Source organism: Cervus elaphus, chromosome 21, assembly GCF_910594005.1.
Source record: "Cervus elaphus chromosome 21, mCerEla1.1, whole genome shotgun sequence".
NCBI lineage: Eukaryota > Metazoa > Chordata > Mammalia > Artiodactyla > Cervidae > Cervus > Cervus elaphus.
Window position 1 is genome coordinate 75,612,563 of NC_057835.1, and position 19,131 is coordinate 75,631,693.

Here is a 19,131-nt window from a genome sequence, read left to right on the forward strand (position 1 = left end):
ATCATGTGGGCCCCAGTGCATTATCCTCTTCCAATTAAGGCTCCATATAAAGCTATGCTCCTTTAAGACATAAGCAGAATTGTACAGTCTTCATCTTTTCCAATGAAAATAAGTTTTAACAAAGCAGCAATTCTGAAAAGTAATGCTTTGGAAGAAGAGGGGAAGACATATCTAATGTGAGTGCTATTTTTTATTTGCATAAATCTGCCAGGTAACAATCACAGACTGTAAAGTATATCTGGTAAACGCCTACTTAGCTGTCAATACTGAGGTCGGAATTCTTTACTTTATCTGACTACAGTTTGTAGTGTGCTAGCAAAAAAGTTATTTTTAAAATTTGAATTCAACAAGAGGTTGCTAAAGTTTTGCTTTGCAAAGTGAAGGTATTAACACCAAATGAAACACAAGTAACAGACCATTCACTACAATTATATCATTTCAGTTAAAACAAAACAAAACATTTTAACACTTTAACATTTTAACATTTTAAAAAGGAAGAGTCTGATTAAATGCAAAACAAATAATAAATTAGCCTTTTGGAATTATCAGTTTATGTTTCTTGTCTATCTTATTTTCTTCTGGACTCATAAAACTTCATTAGGCAGAGTCTATTCTACAAAGCACTATTTTAGAAAATTTCCTTGTCAGAGTGAAATAGGGCCAATTGTTTTCTACTTTAGGTGATAGTTATATTAGTGCTTTTTACTGTAGGTATTTTCTTCATGCTGTTTCCAGTTCTTTCTAGGATGTAAATTATTAATGACACGAAGTAAGTTTTATTCATCCTAGTATCATCTGCACCTAGAAGAAGGCCTAGCATGTAATGTGAACGCAATGTTAGCTGAATGAATGGAAGATTTAATAAATGAAGACAATACAACCCATGCTGGACAGTTTTTGGTATTGGAAGCTTTCTTATGTTAAATTAAAATTCCTCTCTAAGTCTTCCAAATCTGTTGCAAAGAATAACTCCATTCCTACTCCCAAATACCAAACTTTCAAGTATTCAAGTTGATAGTCTCTTTTTAGGCCATAATCTTCAATTCCTTAAGATATCCCTGGTAGAGAAATGTTTAGACACTTTTCAATTCACTGTTCCTTCTTTATCAGCTCAACCAGGCTTATTTTCATCCTTTTCAAATTATGGAAATACTTTGGAGACATTGTGTAAATAGATTTGAATCAAGAAATATCTTGTTTCTAGTTCTTGGCTGTTAACTAGTTGGAAGTGTAATCTGAAATGATTGATTAAAATATTATGAGATATGAGGAACGGGATGGTGGAGGAGTAGGTGGACGTGGAATATCTCTCTCTCTACAGATACATCAGGAAGACACCTTCAGACATAGAAGTGCATGCAGAACAGCAGCTGAGAGCAGACAGGAGTATCCGAGCAGTGGAAAAGAATATATAGCCCCACACAAAACTCGGTAGGATGAAGGAACCAGGGGGAAAAAAAACCGGAGTATTAGTAGGACTTGACTTGCCTTAGGCAGGTTGGGGAACTGAAGCAGGGGTCTGATCCCCACATTGGGGCAATTATCTGAGTCAGAGGAGAAGTGTTTAAGGCTGAGAGGGAAATAGCTGATCTGTGGCAACCTAAATGGAATGAGAATCAGACAGTCCTTGCCGCAGCCATACATACCCTAGATGGAGCGGTTGGGAGTTTAGGGATTGTGGAGCAATCCCAGGGCGAGGGCTGCTGTTGACTGAGGCTCATTTTTGGATATTTGTTTTAATCTCACTTAATGCCATAACAAACCACTTGTGGAATCTTCGTTCCTGAACAGAGATCGACCCCTGAGCCTTTGGAGTGGGAGCACTGACTCCAAGACCCTAGAGACCAGAGAACTAACCCCAGGGAGCATCAGATAGTGAGAACTCACACAGAGGAAACCACTGTAATGCAAGACCTGGCGTCACCCAACCATCAACAGCACCCTGGACAGGACGCCTCATCTAAACAACAAACAAAAATACAAACCAAATCATCAGCAAACAGGATTACCACCTCACTCAGCCTTGCCCATCACAGGAAAAACAAACAAACCAGCAAAAACTCAGCACAAATCTCACCCTATAAGAAGCCTACACAAACTACTTGACAAACCATAGAGGTCAGAAACCAAAAAGAAGAACGAATTCAACCTGGAAGCCTGGGAAAAGGAGACCTCAAACACAATAAGTTAAAAAAAAAAAATAATGAAAAGGCAGAGAAATACTACACAAAGGAAGCAAGAAACTAGAAACACAGAAGTCTGAATAACTGAAGAGGAAACAGGCAAACTTCCTGAAAAAGAATTCAGAATAATGTTAGTAAAGATGATCAAAAACCTTGAAAGCAACATAGAGAAAATGCAAGAATCAGTTAACAAAGACTTAGAAGAATTAAAGAAGAAACATGCTGAGGCAAACAACACAATTACTGAAGTTAAAAATACTCTAGAAGGAATCAATAGCAGAATATCTGAAGCAGAAGAATGAATCAGTGATCTGGAAGATAAAATGTGTAAATAGCTTCTGAAGAACAGAATAAAGTAAAAAGAATGAAAAGAACTGAGGATAGTCTCAGAGACCTCTGGGGCAATATCAAATACACCAACATTCGAATAATAGGGGTCCCAGAAGAAAAAGAGAAAAAAGAAAGGGTATGAGAAAATTTTTGAAGAGATTATAGTTGAAAATTTCCCCAACATGGAAAAGGAAATAGTCAGTCAAGTCCAAGAGGCACAGAGTCCCATACAGAATAAACCCACATACAGGAGAAACACTCAAAGACACATAATAATCAAACTAACAAAGACTAAACACAAAGAAAGAATATTAAAAGCAGCAAGGGAGAAGCAACGAGTGACATACAAGGGAAATCCCATATGCAAAAGTTGATCTTTCAGCAGAAACACTGCAGGCCAGAAGGGAATGTCAAGATATATTTAAAGAACTGAAAGGATAAAATCTATAACCAAGATTACTGTACCCGACAAGGATCTCATTCAAAACAGATGGAGAAATCAAAAGCTTTTCAGACAAACAAAAGTTAAGAGAATTCAGTATCACCAAACCAGCTTTATGGAACAAATGTTAAATGGACTTATATAGTCAAGAAATACAAGAGAAAAAAAAAGATCTATAAAATCAACCTCAAACAATTAAGAAAATGGCAATAGGAACATATATATCAATAATAACTTTAAATGTAAATGGATTAAATACTCCAACCAAAAGACACAGACTGGCTGAATGGATACACAAACAAGACCCATATATATGCTGTCTACAAGAATCACTTTAGACCTCAAGACACATATAGACTGAAAGTGAGAGGTTGGAAAAATATATTCCATGCAAATGGGAAGCAAAAGAAAGCTGGAGCAGCAATCCTCATATCAGACAAAATAGACCTTAAAATAAAGAAGATTACAAGAGATAAGGAAGGATGTGATCAAGGGATCAATCCAGGAGGAAGACAAACAATTGTAAATATCTATAAACCCAACACAGGAGTATAATACATAAGCCAAACACTAACAGACATAAAAGTAGAAATTGGCAGTAACACAATAATATAGGAGACTTTAACACCCCACTCACACCAATGGACAGATCATTAAAACAGAAAATTATTAAGGAAACACGAGTCTTAAATGATACATTAAATGATATAGATCTCATTTGTATCTTCAGGACATTCCTTCCAAAATGCAGAAGAATACAACTTCTTCTCAAGTACCCATGAAACATTCTCCAGGATAGACTACATCCTGGGTCACAAATCAACCTCAGTAAATTCAAGAAAATTAAAACCACATCGAGCATCTTCTCTGACCACAACATTATGAAACTCGATGTCAATTGCAAGAAAAATACTGTAAGAAACACAAACACATGGAGATTAAACATGTTTGTAAATAACCGAGAGGTTATTGAAGAAATCAAAGGGAAATCAAAAAATTTCTAGAAACAAATGACAATGAAAACATGGCAACTCAAAACCTATGGGATGCAGCAAAAGCAGTCCTAAGAGGGAAGTTTATAGCAATACAATCCTACCTCAAGAAACAAGAAAAACATCGAATAGACAGCCTAAATTTACACCTGAAACAGCTAGAAAAAGAACAACCCCCCCCCCAAATTAGTAGAAGGAAAGAAATCAAAAAGATCTGAGCAGAAATAAATGAAAAAGAAATGAAAGAAATAATAGTAAAGATTAATAAAACTAAAAGATAGTTCTTTGAGCAGATAAAAAAATAATTTGGCAAATGTTTAGCCAGACTCATAAAGAAAAAAAAGAGATAAAAATCAAATCAACAAAATTAGAAACAAAAAGGAGACGTTATAACAGATGATGCAGAAATACAAAGGATTAAAAGAGACTATTATGAACAACTATATGGCAATAAAATGGATAACCTTGAAGAAACAGACAGGTTCCTAGAAGAGTTCTAAGTTCCATGACCAAACCAGGAAGAAATAGAAATTATGAACAACCCAATTACAAGCCCTGAAGTTGAAGCTGTGATCAAAAATCTCCCCCCAAAAAAAGCCCAGGACCAGATGGCTTCACAGGAGAATTCTATCAAACATTTAGAGAAGAGCTAAGGCCTATCCTGTGTATTCTTGTCACCTCTTCTTAATATCTCTTGCTTCTGTTAGGTCCATAACACTTCTGTCTTTTATTGAGATATTAAGATACTAAGAAGAGATGGCAAGAACACACGGAAGAACTATACAAAAAAAAAAAAAAAAAGACCTTCACGAACCTCATAACCATGATGGTTACCATGATCACTCACCTAGAGTCAGACATCCTGGAATGCAAACTCAAGTGGGCCTTAAGAAGCATCACTATGAACAAAGCTAGTTGAGGTGATGGAATTCCAGCTCAGCTATTTCAAATCCTAAAAGATGATGCTGTGAAAGTGTTGTACTCAATATACAAGCAAATTTGGAATACTCAGCAGTAGCCACAGGACTGGAAAAGCTCAGTTTTAGTCTGAATCCCAAAGAAAGGCAATACCAAAGAATGCTCAAACTACCGCACAATTGCACTCATCTCGCACACTAGCAAAGTAATGTTCAAAATTCTCCAAGCCTCAACAGTACGTGAACCGTGAACTTCCAAATCCAAAAAGATGGATTTAGAAAAGGCAGAGGAACCAGAGATTGAACTGTCAACATCCGTTGGATCATAGAAAAAGCAACAGAGTTCCAGAAAAACATCTATTTCTGCTTTATTGACTATGCCAAAGCCTTTGACTGTTTGGATCACAACAAATTGGAAAACTGTTAAAGTGATGGGAATACCAGACCATCTGACCTGCCTCTTGAGAAACCTATATGCAGGTCAGGAAGCAACAGTTAGAACTGGACGTGGAACAACAGACTGGTTCCAAATAGGAAAAGGAGTACGTCAAGGCTGTATACTGTCACACTGCTCATTTAACTTCTATATGGGCAGAGTACATCATGAGAAATGCTGGGCTGGAGGAAGCACAAGCTGGAATCAAGATTGCTGGGAGAAATAGCAACAACCTCAGATATGCAGATGATACCACCCTTATGGCAGAAAGTGAAGAAGAACTAGAGCCTCTTGATGAAAGTGAAAGCGGAGAGTGGAAAAGTTGGCTTAAAGCTCAACATTCAGAAAACAAAGATCATGGCATCTGGTCCCATCACTTCATGGCAAATAGATGGGCAAACAGTGGAAACAGTGACAGACCTTATATTTTTGGGCTCCAAAATCACTGCAGATGGTGACTGCAGCCATGAAGTTAAAAGATGCTTACTCCTTAGAAGAAAAGTTATGACCAACCTAGATAGCATATTAAAAAGCAGAGACATTACTTTGCCAAAAGATCCATCTAGTCAAGACTGTGGTTTTCCCATTAGTCGTGTACGGATGTGAGAATTGGACTATAAAGAAAGCTGAGCACCAAAGAATTGATGTTTTTGTACTGTGGTATGGGGAAGACTGTTGAGAGTCCCTTGGACTGCAAGGAGATCCAACCAGTCCATCCTAAAGGAAATCAGTCCTGACTGTTCTTTGGAAGGACTGATGTTGAAACTGAAACTCCAGTACTTTGGCCACCTGATGCAAAGAACTGACTCCTTTGAAAAGACCCTGATGCTGGGAGAAATTGAAGGTGGGAGGAGAAGAGGATGACAGAGGATGAGATGGTTGGATGGCATCACCAACTCAATGGACATGAGCTTGAGTAAACTTTGGGAGTTGGCAATGGACAGGGAGACCTGGTGTGCTGCAGTCCATGGGGTCGCAAAGAGTTGGACACGACTGAGTGAACTGAATTTAACTTAACTGAACATAAAAAATGAAAGTTGATTTAAGACACTGGGGTGTGATAATTTGTTACTCAGTGTAGAAAATGAATACAATTACAAAAAAAGTTCATAGTATATTACCTTTTCAAAGCCAAGCACACAAAATATAAAAGACTACGATCCAATTTTGGTTAAAAAATGTATATATCTGCATAGGAAAATAATTGTAATATAGATTTCAAATATTTACAAATGTGGTTAACCTTGGAAACCAGTTTTTCCAATATATGCTGCCATTTATATATATAACCTTATCTTCATAATATCCCAAAGATAATTATTGCTATTGTCATTTATGTCGGTTGGTCACAGACTGATGAGGAAAGCAGTTTGCAACCAGAACTGCAGTCTTTGCCGTCTCACCCACAGAGCAGAGGCACTTCCTGGGCCTTTTTCCCAGTTGGCATTCCAAATGTGCTGTGACATGGGACTTCTCAGGGCTGACTAAGTCTGTTCAGTTCAGTTCAGTTCAGTCGTTCAGTGATGTCAGACTCTCTGCGACCCCATGGACTGCAGCATGCTGGTCTTCCCTGTCCCTAACCAACTCCTGGAACTTGTTCAAACTCTTGTCCATCGAGTCAGTGATACCATCCAACCATCTCATCCTCTGTCGACCCCTTCTCCTCCTGTCTTCAATCTTTATCAGCATCAGGGTCTTTCCCAATGAGTCAGTTCTTCGTAATGGGTGGCCAAAGTATCGAGAGCTTCAGCTTCAGCATCAGTCTTTCCAATAAACATTCAGGACTGATTTCCTTTAGGATTGAATGGTTTGATTTTCTTGCTGTCCAAGGGACTCTTAAGAGGCTTCTCCAAAACCACAGTTCAAAAGCATCAATTCTTTGGTGCTCATCTTTCTTTATGGTCCAACTCTCTCATCCATACATGACTACTGGAAAAAGCATTGTTTTGAGTATATGGACCTTTGTATGTAAAGCAATGTCTCTGCTTTTTAATATGCTGTCTAGGTTGGTCACAGCTTTTCTTCTAAGAAGCAAGTATTTTTTCATTTCATGACTGCAGTAACCATCTGCAGTAATTTTGGAGCCCAAGAAAATAAAATCTGTCATTGTTTCCATTGTTTCCACTTCTATTTGCCATGAAGTGATGGGACCAGATGCCATGATCTTAGTTTTCTGAATGTTGAATTTTAAGCCAGCTTTTTCACTCTCCTCTTTCACTTTCATCTAGAGGCTCTTTAGTTCTTCTTCGCTTTCTGCCATAAAGGTGGTGTCATCTGCGTATCTGAGGTTATTGGTATTTCTCCCAACAATCTTGATTCCAGCTTGTTTTTCATCCAGTCTGCATTTCGCATGATATAATCTGCATATAAGTTAAATAAACAAGGTGACAATATACAGCCTTGACATACTCCTTTCCCAATTTGGAGCCAGTCCATTGTTCCATGTCTGGTTCTAACTTTTGCTTTTTGACCTGCATACAGATTTCTCAGGAGGCAGGTAACATGGTCTGGTAGTATGAATGTTGGTCAAAACCCAATTTTGGTGAGATATTCTCTGCTCTTTCTATTTCTCTTTTCTTTTAATGTTAGTATATTGAAAGCAAACTAGATAATTCCCTAGTAAGTATTTTTATTATTTCTTTGTATATAATAAGTGACTTACTTTGTTAACAAATCCTGTGAACCTGAGATGAAAGTGAAAACTTTTGCCAAAACAGCTGCGTTCTCATCTGGAGCTCAGTTTCCTCTTTTAAGCTCACTTGGTTTATTAGATAATTAGATTCCTTCCAGTTGTAAGATTTAAAATGAGATTTCTGTTTTCCTGCTGGTTGTTTGCTGGGATGTCACTCTCAGTTCCAAGAGGCTGCCTGAGATCCTAGCCCCTTAGTCGCCTCTCATGGAAGCTTACTTCTTCAGAATCAGCATAATAATACCCACTATGTATTTAATCTCCTATTTTAGGAAGCTGTCCAGTTTAAGGGCTAAATTGATTAGATAGGCCTAACCAGGATAACCTCTCTTTTGATAATTTTAAAGTTCATTGATTTGAGACCTTAACTGCACCTGCAAAATTCTTTGACCTTGGTTTTATAAAGTATCCTAATCACAGGAGTGAAATCCATCATATTCACAAGTTTAGGCACCACTCAAGGGGAGAGGATTATACAGGGCTTATCCCAGGAGAAGGAAAAGGATACAAGAATCTTGTGGACTGAGAAATCTGCCAAGCACAGTCATCATTTTTTTCCATGCAGTTTACAATAGGTATTGGTGATGTTGGCCATACATTTGTGTTTATCCACCTATTGGGCGTGGACATAATGGCACTTCCTTATCCCCTTGCAATTAAGTGCGGTTACATGGCATTCTTTGGCTAATGGATTGTGAGAGGAAGTGATATGTGTCACTTCTGGATGAAAGTGTTAAGAATAAGGTACACATTTAGCAACATTTGGCTTATAGTGGTAAAGAAGTGAAGTGAAGTGAAAGTCTCTCAGTCGTGTGTGACTCTTTGCGACCTCATGGACTAAATCATCCATGGAATTCTCCAGGCCAGAATACTGGAGTGGGTAGCCATTCCCTTCTCCAGGGGATCTTCCCAACCCAGGAATCGAACCCAGGTCTCCAGCATTGCAGACAGATTCTTTACCAGCTGAGCCACCAGAAAAAGCCCCATGTAAACTATCTGCCTGCTAATTCAGGAGATGCAGATTCGATCCCTGGTCCAGGAAGATCCCCTGGAGAAGGAAATGGCAACTCATACCAGTATTCTTGCCGGGAAATCCTGTGGACAGAGCAGCCTGGTGGGCTATAGGAGTCACTAAGAGTCAGAACCAATTTGGCAACTGAACAACAACAAAAACAACAACTTTTTTCTGACATAGTAAACAGAAACTACAGAGATGAGTTTTCTTTGCTCTTAACTCTGAGTGAACCTGATGCACAGAGTTCTGTTGCCAGTGTTCTGACATCAAGCCTTGGGCATGGGCATGAGCAAGAAGTCATCTGTGTTGCTTGAAATCACTATTTCATGCTTATTATAACAGAAAAAAAATTCTTCTCATCTTAGATACGTTATACATTAAAAATATATATAGATAGAATTTTACATATGATCTTGCTAAATAGAGCTTCCCGGGTAGCTCAGACAGTACATAATCTGCCTGCAATGTGGGAGATCTGGGTTTGATCCCTGGGTTGGGAAGATCCCTTGGAGAAGAGAATGGCAACCCACTCCAGTTTTCTTGCCTGGAAAATCCTATGGACAGAGGAGTCTGGTGGTTTACAGTCCATGGGGTCACAAAGACTTGGACACGACTGAGCAGCTACACTTTCACACTTGCTAAATTTTACTGTGCTGGTTTTGGTCTAGCTCTTCAACTTGTCAGAATAATTCTGAATCTGACTCTGTCATCACTGCAAGTAGTGCCTTTTGGTTTGGGATTACCTGAACATTTGATAAGTAGACTTAGATGTCTTCAGTTCAGTTCAGTTCGGTCAATCAGTTGTGTCCGACTCTTTGCGACCCCATGAATCACAGCACGCCAGGCCTCCTTGTCCATCACCAGCTCCTGGAGTCTACACAAACCCATGTCCATTGAGTCGGTGATGCCATCCAGCCATCTCATCCTCTTGTCCCCTTCTCCTCCTGCCCCCAATCCTTCCCAGCATTAGGGTCTTTTCCAATGAGTCAACTCTTTGCATGAGGTGGCCAAAGGATTGGAATTTCAGCTTCAACATCAGTCCTTCCAATGAACACCCAGGACTGATCTCCTTTAGGACAGACTGGTTGGATCTCTTTGCAGTCCAAGGGACTCTCAAGAGTCTTCTGCAACACCACAGTTCAAAAGCATCAATTCTTCGGCGCTCAGCTTTCTTTATAGCCCAACTCTCACATCCATACATGACCACTGGAAAAACCATAGCCTTGACTAGATGGACATTTGTTGGCAAAGTAATGTCTCTGCTTTTAAATATGCTGTCTAGGTTGGTCATAACTTGCCTTCCAAGGAGTAAGCGTCTTTTAATTTCATGGCTGCAATCACCATCTGCAGTGATTTTGGAGCCCCCCAAAAGTAAAGTCTGACACTGTTTCCACTGTTTCCCTATCTATTTCCCATGAAATGATGGGACCAGATGCCATGATCTTAGTTTTCTGAATGTTGAGCTTTAAGCCAACTTTTTCACTCTCCTCCTTCACTTTCATCAAGAGGCTTTTTGGTTCCTCCTCACTTTCTGCCATAAGGGTGGTGTCATCTGCATATCTGTCTTAATCCAAATAATTAACACAAGTATTGATTTTGACTTAGTTAATAACCAAGACTTCTGCCATGGACCTAGAGAGATCCTCAACATGACAAAGAGCCCTTTGTCACCATTCTCTGACACTACTGGGGCTTCCCAGGTGGTGCAGTTGTAAGGAATTCACCTGTAATGCAGGAGAAACAAGAGGCATGGATTCTGTCCGTGGGTCAGGAAGATCCTTTGGAGAAGGAAATGGCAACCCACTCCAGTATTCTTGCCAGAAAATCCCATAGACAGAGAAGCCTGACTGGCTATAGTCCATGCGGTCACAGAGAGTTGGAAACGACAGCATGCACACACACACACAGACACTATTATTCAACAGTCGTGTACGAAGCATGTCTGATTTACCCAAGAAATGTTACTGAAATAAAAAATGATGCTAGAAATAACAACACAATATTTTGTCATGACTTTTAAGATTCTTGCTTTTTAAACAGCTTTATTAAGGTATCATTTACAAGCTGAGAATTTCACCCAGTTTACGTGTCCAGTTCAATGACGCCGATTTTCTTTCATACTTCCCCTCCAGATTTCTTTCAGGAGTGCATCACTCTAGCACTTGGAAAGGTTGTCCCTGCCTTTTTCACTCTGTGCTCAACAGACATCCTTTGCCTTTTCCAAACCGTCTTTCAAAACTATGCTGGCCTCCTTCCAAAATCCTGCTTTCCAGGACATTCCCCACATCACCCAATCTTGAACTTGAAGTTTATCTAGCATATTTTATGTGATTCTTGCTTCTGTTCTCTAGCATCAACTGTGCAGAGCTAATAGAGATTTGCCATATTTATCCTCCAGTATCTAAATGTAGCCAATCAAATCAAAGTCAAGGTAATATTCATGGAAATACAAAAATATGTTTATTTCCTCCCTGTCCCTCTACATACACAGGGGTTATATATGTACAGTAATCCACGATAGTTCCAATAATCATGTGAATATAAACAATAATCAGGTTTCCCCCCACACAGATAATGCATCTTGGTTTACATAGGGCAACCATAGGTCCTAGTTTATCCTGGGCGGTCTTAGTTTACTCCTTTTGTTTCAGGGTGAGTATTAACTGTTCTCTCTTTTAATCATCAGATTGTTCTATAGGCAAGACTAATTTTCATTAATTTAGGGGAAATACCAGAAAAAGCAAATATCAACATTTTTACATCAGCTAATTGATATGTCTGGAAAATCAGCAGCTCAGATTTCTGGGAGAATTTGCATCACTACTCCCACCTCCCAGTTCATACATATACACATAGAGCAGACCGAATTTGGCTAATAGTTTTCAGTTAATTTACTCAAGTAGAGGTTATAATTTAGATTCCCTAGTGCTCAGAAGATGAAGAATCAGCCTGCAATGCAGGAGACATGGGTTCTGTCCCTGAGATGGGAAGATCCCCTGCAGAAGGGAATGGCTACCCACTCCGGTATTCTTGCCTGGAGAAGTCCCTGGACAGAGGAGCCTGGTGGGCTACCGTCCATGGGGTCGCAAAAAGTTGGACAAGACTGAGTGACTAATGCATTTTACTTCAGCTCAGGAATCATAATGTTTAAAAAAATGTATTTGTAAATGGCATTATTTGATTCATAGGGGTTTTATGTGAATTAAAAAGTAATTATTGGTGAAACCTGTGAGAGTACCTCCCATGATACCTAGTACAGTAAATGTGAGACTTTATCTTTTATGTGACTTCTCACTAATTTAAAATGGGTACAAACAGGACTGTTTTGAGAGTGATAATGAAATCATCACCAATTAGGTGGGAAAGAATGCTGTGGTGGATTCTGATGTCCATCAAAGGCACAGGAAGGAGGCAAGTGGTCTTAGTTCTCAAGTGGTACATCTTCCATTATTAAATAATTTATATTTATATTCCTTATTTTCGCTTCTTTCTTAATTTTTTTGCTCCCAAGTTATTTTAATTGCTAATTTTCTTGGATATGAAAAGTTTTAAGTTACTGATATGATTTGAACAGTTTAAAGGCATTATTAAGGGAATTCTATTTTTTTCTCCTTTGTTTGAAACTTTTTTCTTGCTATAGGCACCAGGAAGTTGTTATCTCCTTTATAAGACTTCAGCATACAAGCTTTGGGTGATGACATGGCAAGAATGAAGCAGCATGAACTCCTAAGTCCTTACCTGTTTTATTTTTGATTCAGTATGTTGAAAATGAAGCTATTTAATATCCAAACATGTTCTTAACATATCAGTATTCAATTAAAAAAAGAAAAGATGCTCCTCATTGGCTAAGACTAGGAAAGCCATTGGCAAAATTTTGCCTTTGGCATTTTCCAGCTCAATGATTAGTCCCCTTAACAATCACAATTGCAGACTTATTATAAATAAATTTCTTCCAGTCCCCTAGTTCCATCCCTAGCCGCAGGGCTTTCATAACATAACTGAGAAAAGAGGCAATTTGTAGAGTAATTTTTCTATGTGTTCTGTCTTAACGGTCTACCCTCTGTGTCTTCATGCCCAGGAGTATTCGTGTTTAAAAAGAAGGAATGTTAAAACCAATGGGTGAATTTTAATAATTTGCAATCTGCCTGAGAGAGACAATTTTGCCAATTAAGCCTTCATAAGACCCCATAAATAAAATATTTCACAAACACACATACAATTTTTTATTTCACCTATTGTCAAGGTTGACTTTGACTATGAGATATGTAATCTTCTCTATGTAGTAGTCAAAGACATCTATAAATCTGTCATTGGGGTTCATCTACCATTTTTTCTTATCATTCATTTCTAGGTTAAAGTTCTCCTAGAACTTTACTAAACTTTGTTTAGTTTGCTCATTCTTATCACTATTTTTTTTCATGAATTTCTTCTTCTGTTTCCAATAGCTTTCTTTCTCTATTCCGTATATTTAAATCCTTCTCATCTTTTAATATTCAGACTGAACCCTCTTTTTACATAAACCAAGTGTTCATTGAACTCATCATTATGAATTAGACTGATATAATGAACTATATTAATAAGGTCAAAGACAACACAAAATCATGAAAAACAAGAAGAAAATGGAATATAGGATTGAATGGTGTGGTAGACAGATTAATAGTCCTCCAAATAGTCACACTGTAATCCTTTGAACACGTGAATATGATAGGTTACATAGCAATATGAAATTTACATTGTAGATGAAATTAAGGTTGCTCATCAAGATAAGGAGATTTCCCTGGTTTATCCAGTGTAATCACAATAGTTCTGACATGACAGAAAACGTCTTTATCATTTTGTTCCTTTATTGTGCCCATCTTTGGTTGAAATTTTCCTTTGACATCTCCAATTTTCTTGAAGAAGTCTCTAACTTTCTCATTCTTTTGCTTTCTTCTATTTTAAGCCTTGTTCATTGATGAGGCCTTCTTGTCTCTGCTTGCTAGTCTCTGGAACTTCATATTTAGTTGGGTGCACCTTTCACTTTCTCCATTGCTTTTCACTTCTTTTCTTTCTTCTGCTATTTGTAAAGCCTCCCTGGACAACCATTTTACCTCTCTGCATTTCTTTTTCTCTGGGATGGTTTTTTCCAGCCTCCTGTAAAATATTACAGACTTCTGTCCATAGTTCTTTAGGCACTCTTTTTAATAAAGCTAATCCTTTGAGTCTATTCATCACCTCCACTGTATAGTCATAGAGGATTTTATTTAAGTCATACCTGACTGGCAGAGTGGTTTTCCCCACTTTCTTTAAGCCTGAATTTTGCTATGAGGAGCTGATGATCTGAGCCACAGTCAGCTACAGGTCTTGTTTTTGCTGACTGCATACAGCTTATCCATCTTCAGCTACAAAGAATGTCCAGTTTACCTTGATTCATGGACCTAACATTCCAGGTTCCTATGCAGTGCTATTCTACAGCATCAGATTTTACTTTCATCCCAGACACATCCACAAATGAACATTGTTTCCGCTTTGGCCCAGCCTTTTCATTCTTTCTGGATCTATTAGTATGTGTCCTCTCTTCCCTGGCAGCATATTGGACAGCCTCCACCCTGTGGGGCTCATCTTTTGGTTTCATATCTTTTTGCCTTTTTATACAGTTCTTGAGGTTCTCAAAGCTAGTATACTGCAGTGGTTTGCCATTTTCTCCTCCAGTATAATTGTGAGATAATAAATTTAGGTCATTTTCAACTTAGATGGTGGGATTGGATGGGAGGTGGGATGGAGATTCAAAAGCCAGGGAATATTTATATATATCTATGGTTGATTCATGTTGATGTATAGCAGAAATTAACACAATATTATAAAGCAATTATCCTTCAATTAAAAAAAATTGTGTCATTTCTAACCACTAGACTTATGGCAATTTGTTACAGAGGCAATAGGAAACTAATACAAGCATGATGAAAGGATCAGGATTCAAATAAGATATTGACAACTAAGTATAAGAATGATTAAGGTCTTATAGCTATTAAGGCCTTCTCAGGTGGTGCTAGTGGTAAAGAACCTGCCTGCCAATGCAGGAGACATGAGAGACACAGATTGGGAACTTAATAGACACAGTCTGGTTCTAAAACATCTATTCTTAGCATGCTATTCTAAAAGAGGAAATCCATTTATTCTGTGGGATTGCAAAAGAAAAACTGGTATCTGAGAGGTGGAAATTACAGTGATTTACATTAGTTATGGTGAAAAAATAAAATTTAAAACAAAAAGCTGTCATTAGTTAAGTTAGTTGAGACTGGCAAAATGATTTGGTTGAGAAATGGTAGGGGTGTGCTTGAGCAAAGGCAGAGATTTATTGCTAGAGAAGGAATCAACTGTGTCCTGTGTGAGAAAATCAGGTGAAAATAAAGACATTAAGTAGTAGCTTAATTCCCTTGAGGAAGTAGACATGTAATAGGGGAGGATCTGGGACAACGTGGTTCCTGGTCCTGGCCACAAAATAACATATTATCCCAGACCTGCGAGAACTTATCACTTCCAGGAAAGTAGAAAGGAAGAAAGCTGTATAGAACTGGTTACTATCGTAAACATACACATATTACCCATATTAACAAGAAGTAATTCCATCATAGATTCTAAATTGCGGGCTTCTGCCCACAATGCAGAAGATGCAGGAGACGAGGGTTCGATTCCTGGGTCGGGAAGATCTCCTGGAGGAGGAAGTGGCAACCCATTCCAGTATTCTTGCCTGGAGAAACCCATGGACGGAAGAGACTTGCAGGCTACAGTCCATAAGGTCACAAAAAGTCAGAAATGACTGAAGCGACTTAGCAGCAGCTTATTCTAAATTGAAACATGAGGATAAATGAAGTTGCATATATGTATAGGACAAATACTTAGCTTACACTAAATCTTCATCCTGAAAGCAGCTTTAGGTCAAAGGAGCTGATTTTTATCTTGAATGCTTAATATCGATCCTGTAATTTGCAGTACTTATATCTGAAAATGTAGCTGTAAATAGAGAGTAAGAAATGATCCTTTAAACAACAAAATCGATTACTTCCATCCTATAACGTTTACTGGCTACATGAAACATAGACAAACCTTATTGACATTAGAAATTAGAAATTGGCATCTTCCTGGATTTAGAGCTAAGCAAATGATTTTTCTGTTTCAGAATCTTCTTTCATTTTGATTAGAATATCCATTAAGATTTACTTTCTCTTTATTTGAAAACCCTAGAAGTGCTATTAGGCAAGAGTAATATATTCTGTCAAGTGCAATCCAAATGCTATATTGACCATATTTACAAGATTTTACTTTTTTGTTCTTACATCAAGTAATAAATTTTCTCAACTGTAGTTGGCTCAATATTTTGGTTAAAATATTATTTCACTTGGAGAATTATCCACACATTTAAAAATATTTTCTCTCTAAAACCAAGCAGCCAAATGCAGGGCCTGTGGAACACGGAAGAAAGATCTGTTTCTTCAAAATAAAGGGGCAAAATGTGAAACTGTGGCTACAAATGATCTGGACGTTTCTCTTTGGTTTGTTTTTAAGAACTTGTATTATTATTACTTTTTTTAAATCAGTCTTTGAAAAGTCTTAAGACATATTGACATCTATTTATCACATATTTGAAGATACAGGGTAGGTGTGTGTAAGTGGTAAGGAAGGTACAAGATGTGGGAAATTGACCAGGGGAAAGAGAAGTAATAAACCCTCTTAACTAAAATTTGTCCTAGTGCCTTGAGTTGCTAAATTCTGTACTGAAATATGGATTGTAGAATTAGCTCTGAAACTTTGGGGACCAATAGTTTTTTACCTATATGTAAATCAGTCTTCCAGGGAGGATTATCTTTTGTCTCTCACTATTACTAGTTCAATAACTTGAAGGTTAAATGAAAAAGAAATGAAAGTCACATATGCTTTATACTTGATCTCCCCCTCCTTCCCGCATCTACCGTAGGTGGGTTCCCTCTTTGCTCAGATGGCACCTCGTGAGATTGTTCCTGCAGCCAGTTTTCAAAGTCTACTGTCTGTATGTTAAGTCTATCCTTGAGATCAAGAATCTTTTTCTTTTTTTTTCCCAGGAGGGCGAACAGGGCTCTGCCGTAGCCCACAGGCTGGGCTTTGTGCTTCTGGTCTGGATGAGGGAAGTGCATGCAGCCCAGACTGCAGGGCTGGGAGATGATGGGCAGGATTCGCTGAGCCCCGGGACAGCCCAGAAGGTCGGGTCCAGCAGCTGCTGCCATGAGCGCTCTTTGTAAAGGGAGTCAGATCTCCTGGGATCTCAGTTCTGTTGGGGCCAGCCGGGGAGTCTCAGGAGGAGAAACACCTGGGTGCCCCTGGTCTCAGACTTGACCATGAGGAGTTTGGCTCACGTCGTCTATCACACAAACCCCAATCTGGATGAACACCTCACCCTGTCCCCCATACCCGAGGGTCACAGTGCAGTTCAGTCAGTTGTGTTCAACTCTTTGCAACCCCATGAACCGCAGCACTCCAGGCCTCCCTGTCCACCACCAACTCCCGGAGCTTGCTCAAACTCATGTCCATCGAGTCGGTGATGCCATCCAGCCATCTCATCCTGTGTCGTCCCCTTCTCCTCCCGCCTTCAATCTTTCCCAGCACCAAGGTCTTTTCCAATGAGTCAGTTCTTCGCATCAGGCGGCCAAAGGATGGAGTCACAGTACACCCAGTGAAATGGCGCCTCCCCCAGGGGCCTGGGCAGGAGTGACATTGTGATTAAGAATGGCCTTGATTATGTAAGCTCATCATGTAACATATATCTGAAACATGAAAGATACTCAATAAATGCTTATTAAATGAAGGTGAGAAAAAATTGATTTTTGTAAGCTAATCTGTAGTCTCATTGTCTATAAGGGCATTTCCAATGACCTTATTATCTATCAAGCAATGCTTTCTGATAGAATTTTAGATTTAGTTTTATCATTGAATTGTTGATTTTCTGTGCTATTTCTACTATTTTTGCTATTACATATAGTCAGTAGCTAGTCTCTGAAGATGACCTTTAACAATTTCTTCCCTCCTTTTATGTACATATCTCTGCTTACATCAAAAAGTAGAACCTACCCTTCCCACCTCCCCTAACCACTCTCGACCTTTGTTTTGGGATGGCCTTGTGACTGGTTTTAATCAAAGAATGTGCAGAAATGATGTTCTGGGATTTCTGAATGAAGGCTTGAAGAGAATTACTATCAGCTTTACTTTTCTGACTCTTGGAACCTAGCTTGCATGCTGTGAGGAGCCCAGATATGCGAAGTGGTCCTTGGAGGGTACTAAGAGTCTCTGAGGAACAGCCTCCATCTTGACATACCGACACAGTTGAGCCTCCAGATCACTGTATCCTCTGCAAACATCACATGGAACAGAACTGCCCAGGTAGGTTCAGGTGCTCACAATATTGTCAGAGACAACAAAACGGCTCTTATTTTAAGTTACTACATTCTGGGACCGTTTGTGACGAAGAAGATAATTGAAACAATAGACTTTTTTTTCCCCTAGCACATAAACACAGCTTCATTTTCTAGTAACATATGACTTATAGCTCAGAAAAGATCTCTGAGCTCAAGCATGGCTCTGTAAAAATCATAATATTAAGTTGCCTTGTTAATATAATATGCACTAACTGCTTTCCTACAATTATATGCACAAATGTTTCTTCCATTGTTGGTACTACATAGCGACAGAATGTATATGTTTTTTTCTATATGATTTGTATTAGAGATCACCCTTTACCCTGAAATATTTGATCTCCTCTGATTTCATAGTGGTAAGAACACCTGATTTTTGTCTGGACATATAGCAGCTCGGGATGGAAACTGTATTTCTGACTTGCTGAGCAGCTGGTCAAAGAGATAGAAGCAGGATCATGCCGTGCAAGCTTGTGGAGACCGCGTGCCTCTTCATCTCTTCTTCCTGTGAGTGGAAGATGGATAATAGAGTTAAAACATATCTTAGGTGAAGAATGCAAGATCATACAGCTGAAAAGGGACCTGAGTCCAACAGTGTGAGGCATCTGATTCACCTTGGGCTTCTCCCATGGTTGAGACATCACTTCTTATTTATTTAACCCATTATTATCAACGTTCGCTAATACTTGTAGCCAAACCTTATTG

At 38.7% G+C, this 19,131-nt stretch overlaps 1 long non-coding RNA gene across 1 annotated transcript in view; it reads left to right on the forward strand.

Moving 5' to 3' along the window:
• Positions 1–17,789, forward strand: part of LOC122679499 — a 44,658-nt gene extending 26,869 nt beyond the window's left edge. Inside the window, exon 5 of the long non-coding RNA XR_006336418.1 lies at positions 17,083–17,789. This is a non-coding gene — a long non-coding RNA (uncharacterized LOC122679499). The remainder of the gene's footprint in view (positions 1–17,082) is intronic.
• The last annotated feature ends 1,342 nt before the right edge of the window (positions 17,790–19,131 follow it).